Source organism: Cardiocondyla obscurior, linkage group LG26 (genome assembly GCF_019399895.1).
Source record: "Cardiocondyla obscurior isolate alpha-2009 linkage group LG26, Cobs3.1, whole genome shotgun sequence".
NCBI classification, from domain to species: Eukaryota; Metazoa; Arthropoda; class Insecta; order Hymenoptera; family Formicidae; genus Cardiocondyla; species Cardiocondyla obscurior.
In genome coordinates, this window is record NC_091889.1 from 663826 (window position 1) to 679443 (window position 15618).

Sequence of the window (15618 nt, forward strand, 5' to 3'; positions counted from 1 at the left end):
GATATCAAAGCCCATACTCTGAATGAAATACAAGTTTCCGCGATATTGGAGTACAATAAACGCGAAAGTTGCATATTCGATTGCATACGCGAGAAAACGACAAGCCGCTGTTGGCAGTTTTTATTTCAGATTTACATCAGCTTCCGCGCACGCGATTCGACGCGACGTTAGTATTTATCATACCGGAAGCGGCAAAAAGTTTCTATTAACGAGCATTCGCAATGACGTGCCTTGAATAAAGTAAATACCGAAGTCGCGTGCATGGCGAATAATAATTTCACAAATTCGATTCGTAATGCTTTGAGATGTTTTTTTTTTTTCACCGAAACTCGTCCGTTTTTTCTTCTTTTTATTTTAAATCGATGTACTTTGCCCACGTAGCTTCCGACGACGTTACCGATCGTTACCTAGCTCCCGTAAGACTTTCAGTTTTAAAACTTGTGCCGCTCGCGTTAAAGAAAATTCTTATCATTTTCAAATAAATTTCAACTTCGGTTATCTTAGTTTAGATTTTATCATTCTTGTAGAAGTATGGACATTATGATTACGTTTAACAAGCGAGGAGATCGTAAAGTTAGCTGGCATCAAGCTCTGATCGGCGTTTACCGTGCGCTAAGTTATCCTATAAAATTATTCCGCCTCGCCGTCAATCTCTCGGGTTTACCCGGAGCCCGTTATTCCGCTGCAAAATATACATATATACTTTTACGCCGCCGAAGCATCGTCACTCTCACCCTTTTCGTAAAATTCCGATCGTTTGTCAAAGGGACGCAAAGAGGGCCAGGTGAGGCGTGGCGAGATACGGAGGGGTGTTTTGCAAAAGGGATACGAAAACGGAAGGCGGTTCATCCTTTACGTATGCTTTACGTATGTTTGAAACTTCGCTTCGGCGAGTTGGATTTTTAGCTTAATATTGATTCCCATTAACGCGCACTTCCGCCGGTCGAGGGAAAGAAATCGCGCGGCGGACGCGTGCCTCGGGATGCGACGGAAAAAAAATTGCGCTCGTAAATCAGCCGGGACACGGGAACGTACGTATTACGCTCATAAATTGGACGGACGCGACGTATCTTTTGGTTTGGCCCTTATTGAGAACGGGGAACTAAGTTATTCACAAATTCGCATACCGAGTTTTCGAAATCGTAGGAGGATTTATCGTCATTACGTCTTCTCTCATTTACGTCCGCTTTATGTACAATCTCTCCACCTACGGCTTCAAATCGTAGACACGTAGACTCGATTTGCAACAGTTAGACACATATATTTATAAACGCGAAGACGTAAAAAAAAAAAAATGTATACGACTATCACAAAAGCAAATATGTAATTTCACGAGGCTCTGCACAAGACAGCGTGCAACGCAGATTAGTTATTACGTCGGGTAATGTTTAGCGACAGCAAAGGAAAAACAAAACGCTCGCTATTGTAACAATATGGAAAGCACTTTAACGCCAAGATTGGAAAATGTATAGCCGAGATTATTACAATGGCCATTGTTTAACGAAAGCTTTTTTAACTGTCGACAGAAGTCTGAAATTGTGGAAAATTTAGCCGCGAGTTAGGCAAAACTTATTGACGAGCACGCGCTTCAATCCCGTTTTTTCGGTCGAGCCATCGAAATGATTTCGCGGCACGAAAACCTCCCCCCTCCCCCTCCGTGTTAACAATTTACGGGGTTAACGGGCCAACGTTGTATTTTCTCGTTGATGTTCGATTCAGTATCCGGCGAAAGTCTATATCGGATACGCGTTAAATACACCTGAGCGTGAAAAGCACGGAAATATTTTCAGCGCCATTTGTCATATAAAGGGTGAATTAGCTTTTCCGGATATTACGGTCGGCAGAGTGCAATGCTGTGTACATGGACCATGTATTCACGCGCGCGCACACAGTCACACCTCCCCCACGTCGACTCGGGGGGGGGGTCCGAGTAAATGCATCGATTAATTACATACGGCCGCGGTTCTCTGAAAACGCTTTCCTGAAGGATGACGGATTTCTCATTGCTAAATTTGTACCGCGTCGCGTAACGCGATAAATATATACACCGCTCGAAATTATCAAATCGGAGGAGAGAGGGAAAATGCAATACACAAACATATTGTATAATATAACGCAAATAATATATCGTATATCCGGAATGTGTTAATTACATAGAATCGACTGCAAATTAGTCAAGGAGCTCATAAATGAAAAGTAAACTGAAACTGCTATAAATCCCCTTATTACAATTTCGCCGATATTGAAATAGCGCACGGGCTTGCATTCGCATTTCATTAACATTTATAATTATTTGAAATTACGTAAAAGCGATTATATAATACAATAATGCCTGCAAACGATTTTAAATCGTCACCGGTTTCATATCGAGTAACGATGGAAATGGAATAGTGTTTTTTTAATTTTATTTTTTTTTTTTATTAAATTTCGTTTATTAAATTTTCTTTTTATCATACGTGAATTTATTTTATTGTTTCTTCTTTGTAAGGCTTCTTCATACCGCGTCAACAGTCTATGTATCATAATTACCGTGACAGCGTATAAATTTAAACTGCAGTATTTTCCAATAATAAAATTTATCATCGTTCCTTCATGATTTTGAAAGCGCGACTATAAATCTTCGTTATAATTTACAAATAATTAATAATTCGTTAGATTATAATTTCGCATCGCAATTAGCTCGCGCGTAATCGGACGTTTGAAAAATACGTGTTACAAAATAGCATTTCCCTCGAGTTAAACTTGCAATTGTCGTCGGGCATAGATTTTCATAGAAAAAAAAGAGCGATATTAACGTTTACACGTGGATAGTCGGGTGTTGGTGGATATTTGTGTTTTCGAGCTCGTCGATCGAACGGTTTTTCGCGATGAACGTGCCAACGTGTTCGCCAGAAGCGACTCGGTTTATTTTTCAAATGCGAGCTCCTCTCGTACGAGCGCTCTCGTGACGGTCCGATTTCGTCGGATGACGGCCTACACGAGAGCACGTCGGACGTGACAAATCTGGCAATTAACTTTCGTAGGTGGCGACGATTAATCGCCGGATTAATATCGGAACTGATCGTTTGCGCAACGAAAATTACATCGCCACAGAATATCTCTCGGAATTGCGAGTGATAGAAGTCGAGTGATTAGGTCAACAGGGTGTAGGAGTGAATTTAGGAAGCTTAGGGGGTTTCGAGAAACATCGTCTAATACGTTCGGATTGACGTGGGAATTTCGATTAACTTTGCGAAAATCCAATTGCACATCGTACATGCACTGTTTCGATGTAACGCGAACAAGACTATTACATCAATTTACATTTATATGTATATTTTAACTGCGTAGCCATCAATTGTCTTCCAGCGGAAGTTTTTTTCAAAGTTTAATGAAGAAGAAAAAAAAAAAAAAAAAGAAAAATACAAATAATATTAAATACCCCACACGAAATGCATTAGCATTCTTAATACGGTAGTGATAATGCTAATCATTTTAGTAAATCATTAAAACGTCATTTAATTACGGCAATTATTAATTAGTGCCACGGTTCGAGTGTAACACAGGTAGAACTTTGAGTTTTATTTCGATAAATTCGTTAATTAGGGAGTAGCAACGGGGATGAGAGGGTGCAAGAGAAGTTACGATGACGAATAGGGGTAGGTCGAGATGCAGGCTATGGTACGAGGGAACGTAGGCCGATCGACCTGGTTAACCTATATAAAGGGGAGGGAAAGAGAGAGAGAGAGAGAGAGAAAAGGAGGAAAAGATACCTCTTTCCCTGCGTGCCCCCTTCGTTCCCAACTGTTCGCCGTTCTCACGTCACAAAGAAGAAACTTTATCCGATTCTCTCCCTCTCTCCTCTTTTTTTAAAAAATCTTTATCTCCTTCTATCAGCCAGGTGGAAAACGCGGTGCACGTTAGTGCCGACGACTTGGACGGTCAAGTGTTTTCGCTACGTTGAACCGAGGTAACGCGAGACAACTCTCCTCACAAAGAGTAGCGCGCTGTTCTGTTTCATTGGCGTCTAAGAAAAATTAAAATTTTCTCGTAACAAGCTGTGTCAGAGATCGCGGATTGAGATCGTACAATGGGAGATATATTAAAATAATATTTAAGTTTGTTAGAAAATTTGGAATATAAGATAGATAAAGTTGTAATTACGCGAGCGTATCAGTTTTTTTTTTTTTTCTGTTTTTTTTTTATAATACAAAAAATTAAAGTTATTAAATTTAAATCGGTTTTAATTAAATCCGTTTCTCACCTGCTAAATAGTAATGTATCATGTAAAATTATATACGTGACAATTAATTAATTTAAATTTAAAGCGTTAACGTAAATTACCTTGGCTCAGTAATTTACTGTATCTTTTTAGATATTAACGTAGTTGGACTTTGTAATGTAAATAGGGAAGAAGATTCATTTAGTACAATTTAATTCAAAGGATATTATTATAATCGGCATTAGATAGCACTAAATAAACGGAGCGAGTTAACAATATGTGGAGCTCGCTTTATATGCGCGGGTTTATATCATATTTAAAAAAAAATACAATGATAGATTTTTGTTGGTTTACTCTTCTTCGCCGAATCCGTTTATCTCTTTTTTTTTTTCTTTCCTTCGCTCTATTGTCACCAGAACTTTAACTCCCAGTTTATTTTAACTAATTTGAATTTATCGAAACGGTGCTGAAAATTACGACGATAATTCACAGCTGCTTCGCACCAAATGTTCAGACATCAGTGTTGACGTAGTACACGTGGAATACGGCACGTATGAAATATGTATATATAGCGAAAAAGAAACTACTTCGTTAATTGGCCACCTAACAAAACGCAATAACACACGCCTTTGCGATTCGTTATCATCGAAACGGGTCATGGCTTTGATACGTGGCTCTTTCGTACGTCTCTATTCTTCTTTCACCCGCGGCCCGCGACGTATTGTTGCTACCATCTATTCCGTTCTCGTTTGCCTATCATCGCTACGTAAATATGACGCAATCCCCAATAATCCGAACTCATCGGCAATCGGAATTCTTTCTCGAATACAAGGACTTATTTTACGGCTACGCGAACTAGGCGTGTAAGTTTTTACAGCGAAGAATGAGAATGAACATTGAGAAAACCAACGCTGAACGTAATACGTCGCTTCTTTATCTTAATTTGAAATTTTAAAAGAAATTTTTCAACGATATTTTAATCGTCCAAATATTTTCAAGCTATATTTTACATTATATTTATCGCGATTCAAATTCAATAATTTAACTATAGTTTATATCATGTATCAATCAATATAAGAGATTTATCTTGGACGATAAACTTTTCCACGGACGTTTTTTGAAAATTTTATTTGCGGGTATGGAAAACCTTTCTAGCCTTTGAATGATTATGAATGTTTGAAATTGAATTTTATTTTACAATATAACAAATTAGTAAAAGATAAAGGTGCGAAACGCCCCAAACGCAATTATTTTATGACATTTTGTATGTTTAACTGACGGAGAATTTTAGCGAGATTAGGAAACATATATTCGAGTACGGGTTAACATGATAAGATGCATACAAATAAAAGTTGTTTTAGATATTCGACACGCGGGAGATATTTACTTACAGATAGATACTCTGCTCTATAACTTTAAAAGTAATAGAGAAATGGCAAAAATTTTTAGTATTTATAATGAAAAGTGCATGCCATATTTTGTAGATGTCATAAATAATATTTCTCTGTTTCCGCCCGTCTCTTTTTCTCTTTCGCGTTCATATGTGCTTTTTAAAAATATATAAACGTTAAAAAAAAAAAAAATAAAAAAATAATAAGATAGTTTTTGTAACTTTTCTTTTAAATATGGATAATTTTTTTTCGCTCACAGTTGATATTAAATTTGCAGATATTGCATGTTTGTTCGTGCAGTTATTATTATCAGAATTAAGGAATTTAAACACTTTGAATGTCCTGAGCGTTCGTTGCTAATTAATTCAGGTTACAAAGGTTGCGCTATGTTGGACGGTTGCTCTATGGTTTGGAGTTGAAATGCATTTAATCGCGTTGCGACGAAAGAGAATGAGAGTAAGAGACAAGCTTAGTGAAGAATATCTATTAGAGGGAGGAGAGTCAAGAGAGCAAAGAAGAGAAATGCATATTAGAGAATGAGCTGGAATTGAGGGAGATATTTATCGGGCAGGAAACAGAGGCGACGGGGATATTATTATGCTTTACGAAGCGAGTCCTTTTCGAGCGTCAAACAGAAATGCATTGCATATAAATTGGACGTCAAATGCGTATTGCACTAAACCAAGTATAATCGAGAGCGCAAATAGAAAAGCGAAAGGGAGAAAAGAGAAGGAATGAAAGGGTACGCGTCGGATTCGATTAATCTAATTAAGTCAAATAAATCGTTAAAAAAATGTTGAATTAAAACTTTCATAATTTATACATTTTGACTTTATAAACGTTTTTTTTTTTTTCCCTCCCATCTACTTAATGACGTTAAAACGAACGACGATAATGATAATCGATGAAAATTGACTTTGCTCCATGTTCAACTTTCTACTCAAATATTTGAAATACTTATTCAAATATTATACATAACCCGTGAATAAATATTATAAACTGTGAATTTGTAGCAAATTGTTAAAAAAAAAAAAAAAACTATTATTTTTAAAATGTTTTTCAAAAAATTTCTAAAAGTCTTCATCATGCTTTTAAAATTGACGAGAGAAAAATTAATGCGATAACGTAAATCATAAATGAGATAAAAACACTATTGTCATTTAATAGCTTTCTAGCCAATGTATTTCTTATAATTGCTTAACAACGGTGTAGCTCTGAAATAAATTAAATTCTCATTGAAAGATATTTCCCTGTTGGATTTGCGGTGTTGAAAATATGGCTTTGATTTAGCACGCCTTTGTGAAGCAAACGATGCCATTCCATATATTACGAAGTTTCCGTTTGACTTGTACATTTCTAAAAGTCGTTCCAATTCAATTTGAAGTGCAAACGAGAACTACGCGCATTGCCGATTGTCCAAGTGCGTACCTAAGTTCGCAAGATTATCCCGTTGTTGAAAGTAGGATCCGAACCCGGATAATGCGTATATGTATACCGGTGAGGCTCTCGTACTTTACGAATTTTAATGTACGCGGAACGTATTTCGATCGGAGAAAAGGAAACGGCCGTGTCGGATGAAAAATTTCGACTTTGTCAAGAGAGCGAAGCTACCGCGCGAGATAGGTCTCGACCTACATTCGATCGTTGGACAACAAGCTGCTCACGCGGTTAGTAACCGGGAATTAAAAGCGAGATACAGATCAATTTTCGGAACTGCGAATTTTTTCCCTTTAGAATTTTATTCTTCTGCGATTCAATCGTCGTGAATTAATATTGCTTTTTTGTTGGGCTTCGGAAACCACAATTTCCAACCAAGAAAATGGAAAAAAGAGGTAGAAATACGAGTTTTCTATACCGTGATATCGATTTAATTAACTAGCGCCAGTCGAAACGAACGATCTACATAATTTATATCGCTTAACATTACCATAAATGTAATTTATATCGATACATCTCACCATTAATGTTCATCGTGCACAGAAACATAAATTATATTGGTCACGTCACATGCGTAGAGATTTGCCAGGAGTGATGGACGTCAAATGCTCTAAGAGACGTTACGACTTTTTCCTTTTCTTCATTGCTCTTACATCCCTATTCGTTTTACCAGTTTCGATGCAGTCGTAAAAAAACGCGTTGATCCATCGAAACGGTCGTGAGACGTCATTCGCGGCGTGTTGCGATGCAACCCCTCGATGCGTCGGACACAGGGCACCGACCGATACGCTTCGCGATGCCTCAGCTCAGTCCTTATCTTCGTAAGGTGGACCACCGCGCGTATTCCTCCGACACCTTTGCACGCTTCGCTGCACGTCGCTCGCGGCGAATAAAAAAAAAACAAAAAAAAGAAAAGAAAAATCGAAATTTCACCCCGAAGCTTCGTCGAGTCTCGAGGGGTCGGAAGACGACGCGTCGGTTCGTTCGGTCGCGCGATGAACCGCGGAGCGTTGCTCGCGAAACGATAACGAGCGTTTACACGAGCTTGAGCGAGCGCGCGCGCATTTATGCATACACGTGTACACGGGGATTGATACACACACATGCATATGCACATGCACATGCACCGATTGGGGAGGGGGGAGGGGAGGAAGGGTGGGGGTCGGCTATATCAGCTAAACGCTCGTGCGGCTATTAGGGGGTGCAACACGCGAAACGATCGTGCAAATCCGTGAAACGATCGTCGGGCTCTTGCACGCAATACCTAAAAGCTTCCCCAGAAAAAAACGGTACAGAGAAATTCTCTGAGAGAAAAGGAGAGGAACACCTCTCGCTCTCGCGCCTCACGTATGACTGTCGCATCGCGGTATACAGCAGCAACGGTAACGATGCGCAAGAGCGTGCAAACGCCTGCGCTTCGCAGCTTCTACCACCTCCGTTTCTTCCTCCGTCTCTCTACCTCCTCGCGGGTTAAAGTTAAACCCTCGCTGTTGTTGTTACGGCCCCCGTTTCTCTCTCTCTCTCTCACCCCCTTCGGTCGATTCGCCGTTTCGATTTTGCGTCCTAATATCCTACCGTAAGATAAGGAGGATTGCGATCAGGTGGAGGAAGGAGGTACGCGTAGCCGTTCGATATCCCACATTAATGTTGTACCACCGTAACGAAGACCGGTGAGACAATAGTCTCGTATAATACCGGCGCTATCCGCTTTAATTCTTAAACAGGGCAAGATGCAGTGACCGATTTGTTCGACCCGCGCGGTTTGCAACAGTGTCAAAGGCGACAGTTCTATCGGCGGCGGTTTATAGGACGAGGAAATTTTTTTTTTTTCATCACGGGGAGGATTAATAGGAGATGCTTTGAAATTGGCTTTCAAAATATCCAATTAAAACTCATAAATAACAATAAAATAAGATTAAAGCAGACGATCCAATTTGTCGTCGAATCGCGTAGGATATTCAACTATCCGAGCAGAGATTAGCTAAAAATTTTGCTTCCCGAGGTAAGCACAAATGAACGAATATAACGAGCGTTTAAGTATATTTTCAAATAAATATCTTTGTTAAATAAAGCATTTCGATAAATGCAATTTGCACACGATCAATCGTACCGCAAACAGAGATTTTTAATAACGAGCACGAGTGCAAAATAAATACTCGTTTTCTCCTAGCGTAGGGCAGGTCTTTTTCTAACGAGTTTCAGGACGAAAGTTTCGCGAGTCGGGCGCACGTCGGCTACGTGATTTCGTATTATCGCCTATCGATACCGAAGCTGCATTCGGGATAAAGGTGACTGACCCGAGGTTTAGAACAACTCTCTGTCTTTCGTACATATCGCGAAAATGTCGAGCGCGAAATTAAATGCGTATTTTATTATTTGCCGTATCCATACGTGCCCGCACGTGCCGGGGTGTAGGTAGGAAAAATCAACACGAGGGACGTGAATATTTTACGTGGTTGTTTGTGGGTCAGCGATAAATTGACGTAATTACGCCGATGGGGAAACCGAAAATGTTAAGTGGAAGTTTTAAGTCCCGCGTACATACGCTACCCAGCGAATTATTCATGGCTCGGTATCTTGAAACAAAAACGCCTAGTATAAAGTGAAATCATTTTGCCATTCCTTCATGCGAGGAATAAATGCGAAGGTCTATTTATATGGATTTCCTGCAGGAAGGTTTTGCTCCCTTTGTGCTTTTATGAAAGCCTTCGCGAAAGCCGTCCAAACACCTGTACGTGCGAACGCGCGATATTTTCTTCTTTCAATATTTTCTACGTGTAAGCCGGAGAACGACGTTCAGTGGCGTCTGTACCCGGCGTCGAACAATTTACTCGTCGAGTATTGTACGATAGAAAAAGATATCCCTCGCCAGCAATTATATTCGCAAGGGTTTTAATATTTTTTTCCACGATCAACGGCGCGCGCGCGCGACACGTCGCTCGTAAAGCATCGAGCAATAAATAAAAGGAAATTATTCGACTTGAAAATTCCGAGGTAATTGCAGAATTTCATAACTTGTAACGGCGCTCTTGGTCACGCGTAATAACTGGAAACAGAATATAAGAGACGGTCGTCGTTTTTTTTTTTTTTTCTAATTCAATTTTCGTACGATAAGTACCTACGATATCACATAAAATACGTGTCTTTTTGCTAAACGCCCGACGTTCTTGAAATCCGCAACTGATGGCATTACTTTGTTCTGGTACCGTGCTGTATCGGTGGTGCTCAGGGTATTAAGTATTATTATGTCTCTAAGGGATTCTTAACATCGACCGCGTATAATTATCTGCTCGATCGATAGACCACCGATATTCCTTCTTTCGTGCGCGCGACCCCTTACTTATTTTTTTTTTTTTTTTTTTGCCGTCTACCGTGCCGATCATGCGTGCCGATCATCGCGTATGGCAAAATACGATCGACCGGCTTGATTACCCAGCTGAGATACCACGGGGGATGCCGCGAACGATCGCCGCTTCTTTCATCGAGAATATATCCCAGGCTTAATATACATCCCCGCGCGGTAGTCGCGGAAAGCTCGCCCGTAAGTCTTCTCGTCGCCTTACGTCGGCCGTCTCGATACCGGCGTGTTTACATCATTTTCCGACGGAATACACAATTATCTCGGACTTAGCTTTCTGAGTGCACTCCCGGCTTTATCTCCGAACCATTTCTCGTAGAAATTATTTCAGCCTGTTACGCTCCCGACTCGCTGATCGAAGGGCAAGGCAAATCGACTTGGAAAATGTTTCTACGGAACCGCAAATGACGACGTGAGCTTAAAGATTTTTTTTTATTTTTTTTTATTTTCTTTTTTCTCTCCAGGTCGATTAATCCTCAGAATATATGGATTTAATAGAAAAGATTAAATGGATCAGAGAGACAGAGACGGAGGGATATAGATAATTTGCAGCTTTTAAAGTTAACAGCCGATCGTTATCTAAGATTACAAATGAAAGTAAAGTAGAGTAGAGTAGAGTAGAACATTGTGGATTATAAGCTCTTTTAGGACACTCGGAATATAAAAAAAAAAGGCAAACATACAAAAGAGGGAGACAAAGAATAGAAAAGATAACAAAGCAAACGAGATTGAGATTAATATCAAGCGGAATAAAAAAAGATATGATTACAAGTGGTGGAGCTCCGTTGCTCTTATCGTTAAGGACAATCGTTATTACAAACGGTATCGCCGAAGCCGGTCGTGTGAAACGTTGCGTCGGAAAATTACTGCTCATCGGTAACCCCTCCCCCCCCCTCCCCAGGCTTTAATTAATATTCAATAAATTGTCGCCAACTATTAGGGCTAACAATAACGTGAGGGGGAGAAAACGTAGTGATATATAGGTTACATCGCCGACGTATTAATAGCATCAGGTGTTAACCGTAACACGTAAGTTTCCCCGGTCGAAGGTTAATCGACTTTGTTGCCCGTGCGACGACTTAATGGCCGCGATCGGCTTCGCCTCGCGATCGCGATCGGTTCGGCGTATCGCTTCGGCGGAGAAGTTTCGCTGCGTTAGTAGGAAATTATTGAGCTTCGCCAACGGAACTACTCGGAACGTTTGCGCAGATGCGCGATGTCTTACCAAGCGCGAGCGAGAGCTTGTGCCGTTCACCCCGTGACGGTTCTGCCCTACATTGGCCGCTGTTTTGATCCGCCGCTCGATGCGTCGAAAAGTATGCGTCGACTCGCGAAATGTGCGCGCGACCCATATTCGATCCGAGGAAGCCCTTAATTAAAGATACACGTGTAACTTTCTCGGACGATTTTCTCCCTGTCTATCGACGTAAAGCTACTTTTATTAATTGATTTAGAATTTACGAGTGCGCGTTTATTCCGATTAAATACATATATATGCTATATATATTTGTTGCACAATAGAGAGGATTGTTAATTACCGGTGGGATGAATATTCCGGTAAATAAATATCAAAATCAAATTGTCTTCCATTAAATACCACCTGACAATTAATATCGCAAAACCTTTGGGGGGATGTTAAATTGTTTCAAAGGTCGATTGTGTCGATCATCGTGTCAATGTCTCATCCTTCGTTTAATCTAACGCTGCTTCGTTAAATTTTCTTATTGATTTTTTTTTTTTTTTTTTTCTGCCAGTTGACGTATAACGATAAATAATTAAGTTGAATCGCATTTAAATAATGAAAAAATTGGCGTTTACTTAGTCAATATCGTGATGTATCGTATCGTGAAGAGTAATAATACAAAATGAAGGTAATAATTGAATAAAAAAAAAATATACTTTCGAGTTTATTTTTCAATATTATAAATTACATACGCGGCATGCATATAAATAATAATATAAATAAGTAAAGTTTATTTACTTTGAAATTACTTTGTCTTATTACTTTTTAAAGTGTCGATAAAAAAATTACTCGACATTTGATTTTTATTAGTTTACACGCAGCGGCGTAACGTTTGTGGACCTATCCTTTTATTATATAGCCAACTACCTTCGTGACACTGCGAATAATTTAATACTGCAAATTAACTCGTGTCATTTCGAGACCGCCGGTGAAATTGCGTAACAAAGTTAATGCACACGTGCATGAAATATTCGCGTTACCTTGACCGTTAGGTTAGAATTTAAACTCGAGCAATAAATCGTCATAAATGTGACGGGTTCCCGTCGGTCGCTCGCGCACCGGAGTTGCACAATTCGCTCGCTGCGAGGTAACTTTGCGAGACTCGAACCTTTTCTTTAAACTTTGCCGTGCATCTATACGGCGCAATCTACCTGTTCAACTTTCTTCAGAATCGTATTACTCAATTTGTTAGCGTAGCTCGCGAAGCAAAGCTCAAATCTAAGAAGAAAAAAAAAAAAAGGAAAGAAAAAAAAAGCGCCGCGTCTGTTACGAGACGTTCTCGCAATTACTTTAGAGAAAATAATCGTGATAACGGCAGCGGCACGTTTTTGATTCTGCCCCAACGGTTTCGCATTAGGAGCGTTATCTGTAACGAGCATCCGGGGGTTTCGGAAGCTTCTGTTACAAACGCGGTCATTTTACACCGCGTTAGTCGTACTAATTACAACAGCCAGACGATCGCTGGAAACATTGTGACGGTCATGTATCTTCAACTCGCGATAAGCGTGCCACCTGATTGCTCGAAACAAGGAAAGTGTCACCGTGCTATTCGAATAATTACGGGCCGGCAACAGTGACAGCTTAGCTTAATTAACCGTAGCAATTCCCTTTCTACTACGAACTGTAATAGGAATTGCAGCTAATAACGTGCATCTCTTTAATGGGAATCTTTAACGAATTGAACGTTGATGACGTAGTCGTCTCGCAACGATGAAAAATAAAAGTCTAAGCCTTAGCCGAATTTCTTCGTTCAATATTTTCCTTACTTTGAAAGATTAAAATTCTTTTTTTTTTTTAATGTAGAGCTAACGATGACGAACACATTTTTGTCTTGTATTAAAATATCAAATTTACCGTGAACGTTGAGAAAAATCTTTACAATATCAAGATTATCAAGATCGTAACGTGAAATCGAAAATCTCACCAATCAAATGCCTTCGGGTCGTTCTTACGCGAGGAAATTCACTTTGAGGTCGCGAGATATTTAACATCGACGAGCACACAGTTATACTAATCTCTAAATAATACCGAGAAGTCGCTCCCGCACGTTCGGCGTCGTTGTGATTTTACGCGAACGCGTGCACGAATTTAACGAACCGTGAATCGTAATAAGGTGGCAGATTTGCCGTAGCTAGGGGATGCAACGCGAGCGGAGCGAGCGAGCAGCCGGTGTTCTCGGGGGTTGAACTTACGTTAGCCGATGCGGACGATGACGGATAGGGCACACGTTTGTCAATTTCGTACGGACGATGACCGCGTTTCTTGGACAGGTCGCACCTTATACGTAGCGTCGAAGCGCATCAGCATCACGTCCGGCCGGCCCCGAACGCGCGAGGGTTGATTGACCGCCGGTGGCACAGAGAGCGCAGTGCACTATCGATTATACGTCTGGTTCTGGTAGCGGCAGCACGTGGTGCCTGCCTTCGCTTCGACTAGGCCAGTATGCGCGCGGCCCTACGCCCTATCGCGGGAGGCACCAGCCGTTCGCTCGGCGCATGTTTATCGGTGCTTTTACGGGACCGATAAGGATCCCGCCGTCGCGCCGCGCCGCGCCGCGTCCGCGCTCAGAGGACCAACCACCTTCCGCCGAGACTTGCCAGCTGCATGTCCCGAAGGGGATGTTCCGGAAAAATATTCCGTATTTTCTGCTGACGATGACGGCGAAAAATTGCCCCGGTGGCTTAAACTTCGAATCGTTACGAAATCATCACTTTTCTTTATTAATTATCCTGGAGGGTCAAAAGATCAATATCCGCTACGATCCGAAACCTTTTCCTGCGTTATTTGATTTTTTTTATTTCGATACTAAAAGGAAACCAAAAATTATCGTTATAATTTTTTACATTTGTAAAAAAAGAAGAAGAAGAAAAAAAAATTGTTTATAATCTTCTTTTTATACGCGCTGGCATTTAGAAAATCGTTGTATACAAAACTATCCTATTGATACGTCCATCACGTTTATCGTGATGGGATTTAACTCCCAAAGGTATTACCACTTGTACGATTGAACCAAGTCACGAAAAAGATAAAAAGTATTCGAGCTGCTGTAAAGATAGAGGAAGAGATATGATCGATCATAAGGAATCAGAGCGCGTGTAGATGAAGAAATCAGAGCGCGGTCATAATAAATTTAGCGTGCGAGATGAGTGAATAAAAAAAATAAAAAAAAAAACTGGCGAGACCTCGGCCATAAATTAGTTAATTATGAAAACATATCTCCGTTTAACGATTCATCTTAAAGTAAGTTAAATTTATCGGGGCTAGCGCTCCCCGACATTGTTACAGTCGCTAAAGCGGCGAACCTTAAATCATTCGGAAATCTTGCATGCGCGAAGAAAATGAATTCGCGGGAGTCACGCGAATCGTCGTTACGTGCCGAGATCGGCGGAATGAGTTACTATTTCTTTCGCGGAATAAATCAGTCTGTGCAAAAATTAGCCGGCATTAAAATGCGCGAGATACAAATACCCGACTGTAGTTGTAATTCTATTATACATATTTCTGTTCCACGTCTTTTCTAATATAAGTCACCTCCGATTATTTCTGGCTTATTCAGATCCCCGTTTCTTGCGAGGTACCTGCGTCATTCGTGCGTTTGCGTATTCGCCGACGTTTACACGATTTAAATTAAAATTTTTTCCCGCGATTTATATCGATACAGATAAGCGTTGCAGAGGGCTGCGAAAGTTGCGCTAAATATGACGCAAATTAATTTCGAACTGGATTAATTGAATTGGAAAGAAACATCGGCGGAAGAAATAAAATTATGAAAAGGATAATTAGACCGTTGACGCGGCGTCCGACGACGATCTTTAATAGTTTAATGTTTAATATATCTCGAGCGTATTTCGTAGCACTAATTATAAGATTGAACTCGGTGAGAAATAATTTGATAACGGTTACATCGTAGGATGTAAGCAGCCCTATCGATCGCGCAGTTAAAGTTAGAAAGATCAAAGACGCGATGGCAGGTAGACTCAATCGAACA

The 15618-nt window shown here is 40.3% G+C and overlaps 1 protein-coding gene across 8 annotated transcripts in view; it reads right to left on the reverse strand.

The window, feature by feature from the left end:
* Window positions 1–15535, reverse strand: part of LOC139111905 (uncharacterized) — a 50993-nt gene extending 35458 nt beyond the window's left edge. For 3 of the 8 annotated variants that reach the window (XM_070672517.1, XM_070672522.1, XM_070672514.1), the window contains exon 1: window positions 8294–10821. The gene's annotated coding sequence lies outside the window, so the exon portion shown is untranslated. Of the gene's footprint in view, window positions 1–7550; window positions 8162–8293; window positions 10823–13822 lie in introns of those variants that run through there. The other 5 variants (XM_070672520.1, XM_070672516.1, XM_070672519.1 and 2 more) reach the window with 3 other exon arrangements.
* Window positions 15536–15618: the final 83 nt, after the last annotated feature.